Here is a 12,387-nt window from a genome sequence, read left to right as displayed (position 1 = left end):
ATTAATGCAACTAAATGTTCTATTTTATTTATCCCCCTGTTTACTAAGGCATGCCAGCGGCTGCCACGTGGCAATGCTGACACAGCCCATTGTCGGCATTAGCACACCATCAGCTGCTAGTGCAGCTTAGTAAACGGGGGGGGGGGGGGGGGGTTAGTATCCTATAAGTTATGCATATAAATGTGGGATCTGTCCATGCCACACCCACATCTATGTCCCCTTTGAAACATGTGCTATGCACACTGTGTGAACATTTTGAAGATTGTAGAATGAGCAGGATAGTTTATAGTTTATTATGTACTTTATATACTGTCTTCCGCTTACACATCAAAGCGGTTTATAAATGGGAAAAGAACTCAAACAGGACAGCACAAACAAAGTATAGATGAATTATGTGGATGAAACACACAGAAAATACAGACACACAATAATCTGGTGCAACCCATGCAGTGCAGGAGCACCGTTAGATTAGTTCCTCAAGAAGAAAAAGCAAGATTAAACAAATGTGTTTTAAGGGCAGCCTTAAATTAAGCTTGTGATGGTTCAGCACCTAACAACCGAGGCAAAGAGTTCCATAAGGTAGGAGCCGAAAAGAAAAATGCTGAGGTATGAATGGAATCTAGCCAGGCTTGGGCTGATGCAGGAAGCAAGAGAAGAGATTCATTTCAAGACTGGAGGTGAAAACTGGGCTTACATGAGACCAATAGGCATGACAAATATGATGGAATACCTTGAATGATAGCACTATACTTAAGCATAAGAATCTTGAATTGAAAACAAAGAAGCCAGTGGAGCTGATAGAAGAGTGGAGATGTACTATCTGACTTATGCATTCAACAACAAATTTGAATTCCACATGCTGCACTAGTCAGAGGACCTGGTACTGAAAAAATGCTGTGCTCTTAAATTTAGCAACCTAAGGGCCCTGTTTACTAGGCCATGCTAGAGGCATGCTAGTGTTTTTAGCGCACGCTAAAAATCAGTGAGCACTAACACTAGAGATGCCCATAGGAATATATGGCCATCTCTAGCGTCTGCTAATTTTAGTTTGCACTAAAAACACTAGCACACTTTTTTTTTTGTTACATTTGTACCCTGTGCTTTCTCACTCATGGCAGGCTCAATGTGGCTTACATGGGGCAATGGAGGGTTAAGTGACTTGCCCAAAGTCATAAGGAGCTGCCTGTACCTGAAGTGGGAATTGAACTCAGCTCCTCAGGACCAAAGTCCACCACCCTAACCACTAGGCCAAACAGGGCTCTAATGTTGGTCCTTAAATGCATCCTCTATTTTCACCCAAAGTTAGGAGTCTAAGGTTCTTACTTTAGAAGCTTTGTTCTTGTTTTGGACATCTGAAAACCAGCATTTAGACATCCATATTGCAAGGATATCTAAATTCTGATTTTATAAAGCCAGTATGTCTCTACATGAAAGAGGGAATGGTCTCAAGCATTGTGTTCAATTCTGGTCGCCGTATCTCAAAAAAGATATAGTGGAATTAGAAAAGGTGCAGAGAAGGGCGATGAAAATGACAAAGGGGATGGGACAACTTCCCTATGAGGAAAGGCTAAAGCGGCTAGGGCTCTTCAGCTTGGAGAAAAGGCGGCTGAGGGGAGATATGATAGAGGTCTATAAAATAATGAGTGGAGTTGAACGGCTAGATGTGAAGCGTCTGTTCACGCTTTCCAAAAATACTAGGAAGCTACAATGTAGTAAATTTAAAACGAATCAGAGAAAATGTTTCTTCACTCAACGTGTAATTAAACTTTGGAATTCGTTGCCAGAGAATGTGGTAAAGGCGGTTAGGTTAGCAGAGTTTAAAAAAGGTTTGGACGGCTTCCTAACCATAGACCGTTATTAAATGGGCTTGGGGAAAAACCACTATTTCTGGGATAAGCAGCATAAAATGTTTTGTACTTTTTTGGGATCTTGCCAGGTATTTGTGACCTGGATTGGCCACTGTTGGAAACAGGATGCTGGGCTTGATGGACCTTTGGTCTTTCCCAGTATGGCAATACTTATGTACTTCTCCTACCTTGTTTTTCTCCCCTAAATCAACTCCTGTTGCATCCACTTTTTATGCTTCTAAGGATCCTACTGAAAAACTAGGAGCACAAATTAGACCTTAACCCTAGTAAATTTTCAAAGCTGCCAATTCAGAAGTCTATCACTCAAAACTGGGAACCTAAACCCAGTGGCGTAGGAAGGGGGGGGGGCGGTGGGGCGGTCCGGGTGCACACGCTGGGGGGGGGGGGGGGGGTGTCGGTTCGCTGGTTCTCTGCTCTTTCTGCCCTGGAACAGGTTACTTCCTGTTCCGGGGCAGAGAAAGCAGGGAAGCAGCAGAGCCGACGCAGCTCCCAGTGACGTGCACTGGGGGCGGATTGGCCCTCCCGCCTGCCCCCCGCTGCAAGGTAGGGTGCATTTCGGGGGGATGCGCCTTGCCCTGCACCCGGGGGGGGGGTGCACAGCGGCGACCCACCCTGGGTGTCAGGCACCCTCGCTACGGCACTGCCTAAATCCTTTGAATACTGGTCTTAGTATCTGTATCAATTATCAAAAGGGAGGAGATATGTAAACAATATGTCATCAGCTCAAAAAATACCCTTAAGTAATTCAGGAAAACGTTGCCTCAAGAAGCCCCTGGCTCTAATATACATCTCCATAGAGCTCATCGGGGCCGGATTGCTTCATCATAGGCAACGCTAACCTATAAACACAGCAGTCTGTGCCCTACATAAATTTAATGCTTTTTTTCTTTTATCTTTTAATTTCTTTTTTTCAAATTTAAACTCATGAAGGGCATTAATAAAGTCAGTGTATAACGGCTACTTAACTTCATAAGGTCCAATCCTTCTTATAGTGAGTCTACTGTACATTCGTGGCGCGACCAAGACCAACATTGGCCAGCGTTTCGTTGCCTGCGTCAGGGTCAAATCTGTAATCTGTATCAAGCATCATAGTATGGAATCACACTGAAATCAGTTTTCCTCTCTCTCTCTTTGCAGAAGCAACTCTTCATCTGAAATTCTTCCATGGCCTGAAACAACTCCTGGACCAATACATGCCTAGTGATATTTAGACCACAGCAGTCAGCATTTTTGTAAACACTGGCTGTTGTGGGCATATTCAGCAGCGAGCCATCCCTAGATACTAGCATTGACTATTTGGGGTTTAAGTTGCTGCCAACACCTATTGGAGTGCCAGTGATATTCAGACTGGTACCTGGATACCTACCAGAATAAAGTTAGAGCAGTCTTTTTGCTGTCCTAATTTTATCTGGGTAGTTACTAAGTTAATGACAGAAAATTGCCAGTAACCAGATAACACCTGACTCTGCCCAGTGGTGCAGTACCACTGAATATCTTGTAAAAACCTGGTCCGTGTGAGTTATCCGAGTAGGAGGAAATCCTACTCAGTTAACACATCTTGAATAGCAACCCCCTTGGGGTTTTGTCTTTTTTTTACTAATATTGCTGTAATCTGGCTCATAATGAATATATAGAGGGGCATTTTCGATATGATGTCCAACGTTTTGCAAAAAACTAGACTGGCCACACAGACATCCCAGCAGAGCAGTGTGGCAGCCTAGGGGGCACTGCAGTGAACCTCACATAAAAGGTCCCAGGTACACATTGTATCATAACCCCCTTATATTGTATGGTGAGCCCTCCAGATATAGCAAAAAAAATGTACTGTACCCAGCTGAACACTACTAAAATAGCCCTTATGCCAGCAGGTGCCACCTATATGTGGGTTCAGTAGGTATTTTGTGGTTTTTGGGATGCTCACACTTTCTACCACAAGTGTATTAGTGGGATACAGGCCGGGGTCACCTTCTCTACAGTTCACTGCACTGACAACTAGGCTACTCCAGGGACCTGCTTGCTGCTGTAAGAGAAATGGCCATTATATCTGCAGCTGTCATGTAGACCGGAATGTACTGTCACTTTCACCTGGGATCTGGGAGGGGGTCAGTGACCACTAGGGGATTAAGGGGTGGAGGTCATGCATTTATCTCTCCAGTGTCAGTTTGGGCACCTTGTTGGCACTTAGTCATTATTGAAACAGGTCTAGCCAAAAAGTCCTATTTTTTGCTCTAGACATTTTTACAATTTTAACAGAAAAATGTACAAATCGTAAGCCCACCCTAGTCCATCCCAAAACACACCTTCAACGTGCCCCCTTGAGATTTAGATGAACTGCATAGAAAGACATCTTAAAAATGAGTTTCAAAAATGACAATTTGGACATTTTTACAAACACAAAGTCCATCTGCTGCTTTGTGCCGTTTTTTTTTTGGGACATTCTGCTGTTTCGAAAATGAGCCCCATGATGTTTTAAATAGAGTTTCAGTGCAAGATAAACAAAATAAGCAGTCTATTTAAGGGGAGATGATATACTACAGTTTGTATGTGAGATATTTTAAATAAAATAAATTTTCAGTACTGTTAAACAAAGTGAAAACCTGCTAACAGTTTTTGTTCACATTGGCAGTCAGAGGTTGTGCAGTGAGTTTAGAATGATGCCAACCAAAATATTTAGCGTAAGACTTGTCAAACAAGTTAAATATTTGTAATACAGATCCTTTTGTAACAATATTCCAGGAAATGGAAAATAAATCTTCAGATTACATTCAACTGGATATCATTTTGAATTTGGTGATAGAGAAATAGGTATCTTATGCACTTGTGCACACACAGACACACACACATAAACAACTAGCATTTGTGTTACTGCATCCCATTAAAGGGCTCTTTTATTAGGCTGTGGCAGGGGCGTAGCTACTATGGGGCCACGGGGGCCTGGGCCCCCATAGATTTGGCCCTGGACCCCCCCTGCCGATGACCCTCTCAACCCCCCCACTCACCACCAACCTGCCGTCGCCATCTGCTACCTTTGCTGTTGGGGGACCCCAACCCCCGCCAGCCAAAGTCTTCTTTCTTCGTTTTGTTTCTGAGTCTGACGTCCTGCACGTACAGCAGGCTTCGTTCTGTTTCTGTGAGCCTGATGCCCTGCATGTTGTACATGCAGGACGTCAGACTCAGAAACAACAAAGGAAGAAGAGGACCTCGGCTGGCGGGGGTTGGGGTCCCCCGCCAGCAAAGGTAGGCAATGGCGGGCGGGCAAGGGGGGGTTGAGAGGGTCATTGGCGGGGGGGGGCAAAGTTGGTGGTGGTGCTGGCGGCGGCGGGGGGTGTCGGCAATGGCGGGGGGGGGGGGGTGTCGGCAATGGCAGCGGGGGGTCGGTGGAGCGGGGGGGCCTAAAATGTGCCCCCTCACCTCGGGATCTGAACCCCCCTCCCGCCAAAGTCTGGCTACGCCCCTGGGTTGTGGTAGAACCTATGCACGCAAAATGAGACTACCTCCAGGTTAGCACCCCCCCCCCCCCTCCCGGTGGTAATTTTGGATTTGGCACGTGCTTATTCCGGCAATAGAAATTAATTTTTTATTTTCTACCACATGCGCGTTTACTGCGGTAATCGGCAGTTAGTGTGCGCTGAATGGTAACCACGCATATAGCGGGTAAGCCCTTACCGCTAGGTCAATGGGTGGTGGTAAGTGCCGAGGCTGTAAACAGGTGCACACTTGTTTTAATTTTAGCACACGCTCATTTCCCGGCCCATTTAAAAAATGCCCTTTTTCCAAGACGTGGTAAAAAATGGCCCGATGCGTGCCAAAAACATGTGCCCACACTACCGGCCGCCACTTTTTACCACAGCTTAGTAAAAAGACCCCTAAGTATAGGGAAGACAGTTTTTAAACTCTGCAGAGCACTTGCAGAGTTTAAAAAGGGTTTGGACGGTTTCCTAAAGGACAAGTCCATAGACCGCTACTAAATGGACTTGGAAAAATCCACAATTTCGGGAATAACATGTATAGAATGTTTGTACGTTTGGGAAGCTGCCAGGTGCCCTTGACCTGGATTGGCCGCTGTCAGGGACAGGATGCTGGGCTTGATGGGCCTTTGGTCTTTTCCCAGTATGGCATTACTTATGTACTTATGTAGAAATACTTGCAGACCAGCAAGAACATTTTCATGCAAACTGCGGGTACTTTGTATGGGAGCAGGTACAAAATATGCAGAAGAAAGTGAAGAATGAAATCTCTACATATACATTCACTATTCAACCTAACTCCATTTCTTTTTTTGTCTGAGTGTAAAAATAGTTTTACCCACAGAACTGGGGAGAAGTGGGGGGGGGGCAATTTTACTGCATAAAGGGGGGACGTTATCAATATGGGCTACTGCTGTTAGTTTATTTTACCATACGGTCTCACTGCATAAAATGGGATCCTGTGCTAAAATAACCCGACTTCTGGTAAAATAATCTGTTTTAACAGTAGCCCATGTTGATAGCCCCCCCCAAAAAAATCTTTTGGATATTTGCCTCAAAAGTTCTGCTTAACTGTAACAGGTGTTCTGCAAGAATGGAAGGCTAATCATCCACACACGTAGGGTAATGTCATCTGACAGTGCCAACACTGCTGGACTCCCAGATAACTTTGGAAAGGTTTTATATAAAAACTGTGTATATATATGGCTGAATATTGAGCTATCCTGAAAAATGTCTGTTAAGGTAATCAACTTCATGGTTGATATTCAGCACTATTTAACCAGTCAGAAGAGGCTCCTGCCAGGTTAAATAGTGCTGAGCGGGTCAGGAGTAGATATTCAGTGCCACTTAACTGGAAGTAATGCTGAATATCAGCTCTAACCACCACTGCATTCTTCGATTAGTGCTGAGGTGGTTTAGGGGTAGACCTGAAAATTATTCTATGCAGTCCTAACTATGCCCAGTTAGTTATCTGGGTACCAGCTTTGAGTATCAGTTGAACCCTGATAACGTTTGATTGCAACAAATGTTCTGGATATCGAGTACCAGTACCTGGATTAAGGCCAACACTGTTCTAATCCAGCCCATGACAATCAGTGCTTTAAAAGTCACTGGCCACTTCAGGATTGACTGTTTTCCTTTTCCTAATGACAAACGGGATGAACTAGTCACATGCGGGTCCTTTTACTAAGGTGTGCTAATGGATTTAGTATATGCTAACCCCCAGATTCTATATAGCGTACCTAGAGATCCATTTCAAAATCCAAGCATATTCTGTAACAATGTATGTAACTTAATTGGCTTAACAAGTCAATCAGCATTAACAGCACTTAAGCAATAATGAGCACTAATTGGCAATAATTAGAATTTATGCACATAACTCGCTAAGTGTATGCTGTAATTCACTGTGCCTAAATTCTAATGTGCACATCCAAAAAGGGGCATGGTTATAGGTGAAGAAATGAGTATTTCATGGGTGTTCACAAATTTACACAAGCTGTTATAGAACATGGCTCAGGCTGCCTAAATCTACGCACAGGGATTTACACCACATTTTCATTGGTGTAAATGGATGCACATAGTTCTAGGTGCTGGGATATCAACTAATGTTTGGCAATTAAAATACAATGCAAAGTAGTGCAGAGTAATGCACTTAGGGAGTAGAAATCCAAGGGAGATGTACGTGTTAGGAAGTGAGAGGCTGACATGCACAGACAGGGAGAGGGCTCTTGGGGTGATAGAAGCAGAGGATCTGAAGGCAACGAAACAGTGTTACAAGTCAATGGCTATAGCCAGAAGGATGCTAGGTTGTATAGAAAGAGATTAACCAGCAGAAGAAAGGAGGTGTTGATGCCTCTGTACAAGTCGTTGGTGAAGCCCCACCTGGAGCATTGTGTTCAGTTTTGGAGGTCGTATCTTGCTAAAGATGTAGGAAGACTTGAAACAGTTCAGAGGAAGGGGACAAAAATGATATGGGGATTGTACCAAAAGATATATGAGAGACTGGAAGACCTGAATATATATTCCCTAGAGGAGAGAAGAGACGGGAGAGATATAATACAGACGTTTAAATACTTGAAAGGAATTAATATAGAAACAGATATTTTCCAGAGAAGGGAAAATGGTAAACCTAGAGCACATGAGGTTGCGGGGTGGTAGACTTAAGAGTAATGTCAAAAAATTATTTTTCACAGAGAGGGTTGTTGATGCCTGGAATGCCCTCCCGAGGGAGGTGGTGGAGAAAACAACTGTGGCGGAATTCAAAATGGTGTGGGATGAACAGAGGATCTCTAATTAGAAAATGAATGGTATGAAAAAAACAAAACTTAAAGGGTTGCATATGTGTTAGCATATCAAGTGATGTTTAGATGGTAACTCTGAATGTATCAACTAAGGCCAGTGCTGGGCTGGCTTGTATGGTCTGAGTGACGCATATAGTAATCCGGTTTAGGATGGGCTGGAGAGAGCACCAACGGAAATTCCAATAACTTGGAACATGAGCACAGTGCTGGTCAGACTTTTACGGTCTGTGTCCCACAAATGACAAGATGGATTTGGATAGGATTTGATGACAACTCCAGTAGCTGGAACATAAGGACAGAGCCGGGCAGACTTCTAAGGTCTATGTCCCAGAAACAACAAAGAAAGACCTTGACTAAGTGTATAATATCACATTCATTGTTGATTTAATCTAGAATTTATAATGAATGTGACTATTGGGCAGACTGGATGGACCATTCAGGTCTTTATCTGCCGTTACTTAGTATGTTACTATGTAAGCGTATTCTACATACTGCGCCTAAATCTTTTAGAATATGCTTAAGTGAAAATGATTTCTGTGTGGATTTTCCAGGTGCCATGTATAGACTCCCCCTAAATGCTAAGAAGTCCATAGGTATAAATGGGCTTCTTAGCATTTAGCACACGCTAAATCCATTAGCGCATCTTAGTAAAAGGACCCCATAGGAAGGAATTTCTTGCTCAAGGCTGCTTTTCAACAAAAGAGGAGATAACAATAATAACAGATTACCAATAGGCAGTGTAGCATATTTTTAACGGCGAAGCCTCTTTCTATGATTTTTAAATTTTTGATAGACAATTTGAAATAATAAAAATGGGCCCTGTAGGGCATGGATATATTTCTTATTCTTCAAAGAGATTTGAAGTGTCATCTAGTGTCACGGGAGTCAGTAATAAGATGTAAACTTATGAATCGAATTCCAAGTTGCAACCTTGCAATTCTCAAAAGAGGTCAATCTTAATTTTTTGTTCACTTACAGATTTGCTAAACCATCCTTTGATATTCACTGTAAAGGAGTGTGCACATACAAAAAAATACAAACAAAAATAACTTAATAATTATAGTAATAAAAATCCAAAAAATAAAACAGCACAAAAATGAAAGTCAAAGTAAGCACTTGTAGAGATCATACAATGGTAATAATACTGTCATGGCTTTAATATTATGGTGTTTATTTTAAAAGCACTTTTCAGGATTTTGATCTGCATAAACCATCATTTAGATGTTTATATTTCATAAACATCTAAATCCCTATTTTACAAAGCCAGTATAGACATGTCTAAAACTCCAAAACGTGCAGATAGCAAGGAGGTGTGGTCTGGTTATATTCTGGGTGGGAGTATGGTGGGTCCAAAAAATAAACAAGCATTTTCCATTTCAGAAGGGGAATGCATATCTATGTCCAAAAAGATCAATATCTGGATATACACCTGTTACTTGGGAGGTCTAGGTTTCAGAAAAGTCCTTTTTGAAAATTGACCTACTTATGTATATATTGTGAGAGCAATTATCAAAGGCATTTCTGTGGACATAATAGCATTTTACCTAAGAAATGCACTCTAAACTACCCGTTGAGGTGTTCCTGGGGGCTGGAGAAAGCGTGGGGTTTGCAAAAGTTCATAGATCTGGAGGAGTGGCCTAGTGGTTAGGGTGGTGGACTTTGGCCCTGGGGAACTGAGGAACTGAGTTCAATTCCCACTTGAGACACAGGCAGCTCCTTGTGACTCTGGGCAAGTCACTTAACCCTCCATTGCCCCATGTAAGCTGCATTGAGCCTGCCATGAGTGGGAAAGCACGGGGTACAAATGTAATAAAAATAAAATTTCTGATGGAAAAATTATTCACAGAGAAAGAAAGTACATATTTCAAGGTTCCCCAGATGTCTGTGCTGGGACTGCTGCTTTTTAACATATTTATAATTGATCTAGAGATTGGAATAACTAGTGAGGTAATTAAATTTGCTGATGACACAAAGTTATTCAAAGTTGTTAAAACACAAGAAGATTGTGAAAAATTGTATGAGGACCTTATGAGACTGGACATTTAACTGAATAACGAGCCAACTAGCACTGAGAATTGGCATCCTAACAAGCAATTATGAGCACTAATTGGATATAATAAGCAGTTACGCATGATCCGTGTCTACATTTTACATGTGACTCTAAAAGGGGGTTATGGAAATAGTAGGGTTATGGGCAGATCGGTGGCGTTCCTAGAATTTACATGCATAATTATAGAATAAGGGGGATATGCGCCTAATTTAGGCATGATGATTTGCACCACATTTCAGTTGGTGCAAATGGTCATGCCTAAAGTTAGGCGCAATTCCCAGGTATAAGCGCTTTTCTATTAACTGCGCCTAATTTTAAGCATGGTTTATAGAATAGCACTTAGCGTTGTTTTTTGGGTGCCAATATTTTACGTGCCATATATAGAATGTAGGCCTTAATGTGAGTAAGTGCAAAGTGATGCATGTGGAAAAGAGGATCACAAACTATAGTTACATGATGCAAGGTTCCACATTAGGAGTCACAGCCAAGGAAAAGGATCTAGGTATCATTGTTGATGATATGGTAGGAGTTATTAGGAACATAAGAACATAAGTGTAACCATACTGGTTCAGACCAATGCTTGTCTAGTACCTGGCAGAAATTCAATTACTAGCAACATTCCATGCTATCAATCCTGGGGCAAGCAGTTGCTTCCCTATCCAGCTTATTTTTGAAAGAGAAAGACGCCCATATTTCGACCCAAATCGGGAGATGGGCGTCCGTTTCCCGTGGGCGCCCAAATCGGTATAATCGAAACCCGATTTTTGGCGTCCTCAACTGCAGTCCATCACGGAGACGAACAAAGACCACGGGGGCATGTCGGAGGTGTGCCGAAGGCGGGACTGGGGCGTGGTTATCGGCCGAGGAGAGATGGGCATCTTTAGCTGATAATCAAAACAAGAAGGGCGTTTTTGACGAGAATTTGGTCCGCTTTATTTGGACCCATTTTTCAGGTCCAAGTCCCAAAAAAGTGCCCCAACTGACCAGATGACCTCCCCTGACTCCCCCAGTGGTCACTAACCCCCTTCCACCAAAAACAAACCACTTTACAAACTTTTTTTGCCAGCCTGTATGCCAGCCTCAAATGCCGTACCCACCTCCATGACAGCAGAATGTGTTCTATCCTCTGACAGCCTTTCCCTGGTTCTGATGTGGGTCTCGGGTGAGTGTGACACCTTTTCTGTTAAGGGCACTGCAGAGTCACATCATCAATGCATTGTGGTGGGTGTAGGGTATTGGGATCTGTGATTCCACTAGCTTGTGTTAAATGCTCACGATGTTGGTAGTTGGTAGGCTCTACTCCCATGGTGCTTTTCCCTCTGCTTACTGGGTCAGAGTGTGCCCTGTTTTGTCTCCGGTAGTCCATGAGGTAGTGGCCATTTGTGTAAGACACTTTTAGATCCCTTTCATGTGTTAGCCATGTTACAGCACTTAGTTCTTACCTTGAATGTTGCTGAAAGAGGGCATTGTACACCATTCTGCCAGCTCGGACCTACTGCTAATCTCAGTACCAGTGAGACTTGTTACCTGCCGGGCACAACCTCTGATCTGCAGTTAACTGTGAGTAAAGGTGCTTATTCAAATAAAGGACGTTTTCAGCGAGATTAGTCTTCAGGTGTGAACTGCTGTGCCAAGGTTATACACCAGCAACAAGTCCTGTCCTGTCCCTGGAGTACTCTTAGTGGGTACTGCAGTACACTTCAGGCAGGCAGACCCAGGCCCATCCCCCCCCCCACCTGTAACACTTGTGGTGGTAAATGGGAGGCCTCTAAAACCCACTGTACCACATGTAGTTGCCCCCTTCACCCCTAAGAGCTATGGTAGTGTTGTACATTTGTCCCTCCCACGACCAAATGGCTTGGATTGGGACGTTTCTGAGGTGGGCGTGTTTAGTTTCCATTATCGCAAAAAAAAAAAAAAACGCCCATCTCAGAAGGGACCAAATCCATGGCATTTGGTCCGTCCAAACCGTATTTTCGAAATGAAAGATGGACGCCCATCTTTTTCGATAATACGGTCTGTCCCACCTTTTCAATACCCGTTTTCGGACATAGACGCCCATGGAGATGGGCGTTCGCGTTCGATTATGCCCCTCCACGTCTGTCTCAATAGCAAACTATGGACCTTCCCTCCAGGAACTTGTCCAAGCCTTTTTTAAACCCAGATACGCTAACCGGTGTTACTACATCCTCCGGCAAAGA

At 43.3% G+C, this 12,387-nt stretch overlaps 1 protein-coding gene across 1 annotated transcript in view; it reads right to left on the bottom strand.

Moving 5' to 3' along the window:
- The window catches only part of SMPD3 (sphingomyelin phosphodiesterase 3), a 69,914-nt gene that overhangs the window by 22,979 nt on the left and 34,548 nt on the right, over positions 1-12,387 (bottom strand). The window lies entirely within an intron of this gene.

This window comes from Microcaecilia unicolor, chromosome 5 (assembly GCF_901765095.1).
Source record: "Microcaecilia unicolor chromosome 5, aMicUni1.1, whole genome shotgun sequence".
Taxonomy (NCBI): domain Eukaryota; kingdom Metazoa; phylum Chordata; class Amphibia; order Gymnophiona; family Siphonopidae; genus Microcaecilia; species Microcaecilia unicolor.
Note: the sequence above shows the minus strand (reverse complement) of the source record. Positions and strands in the feature narration are given on the sequence as shown.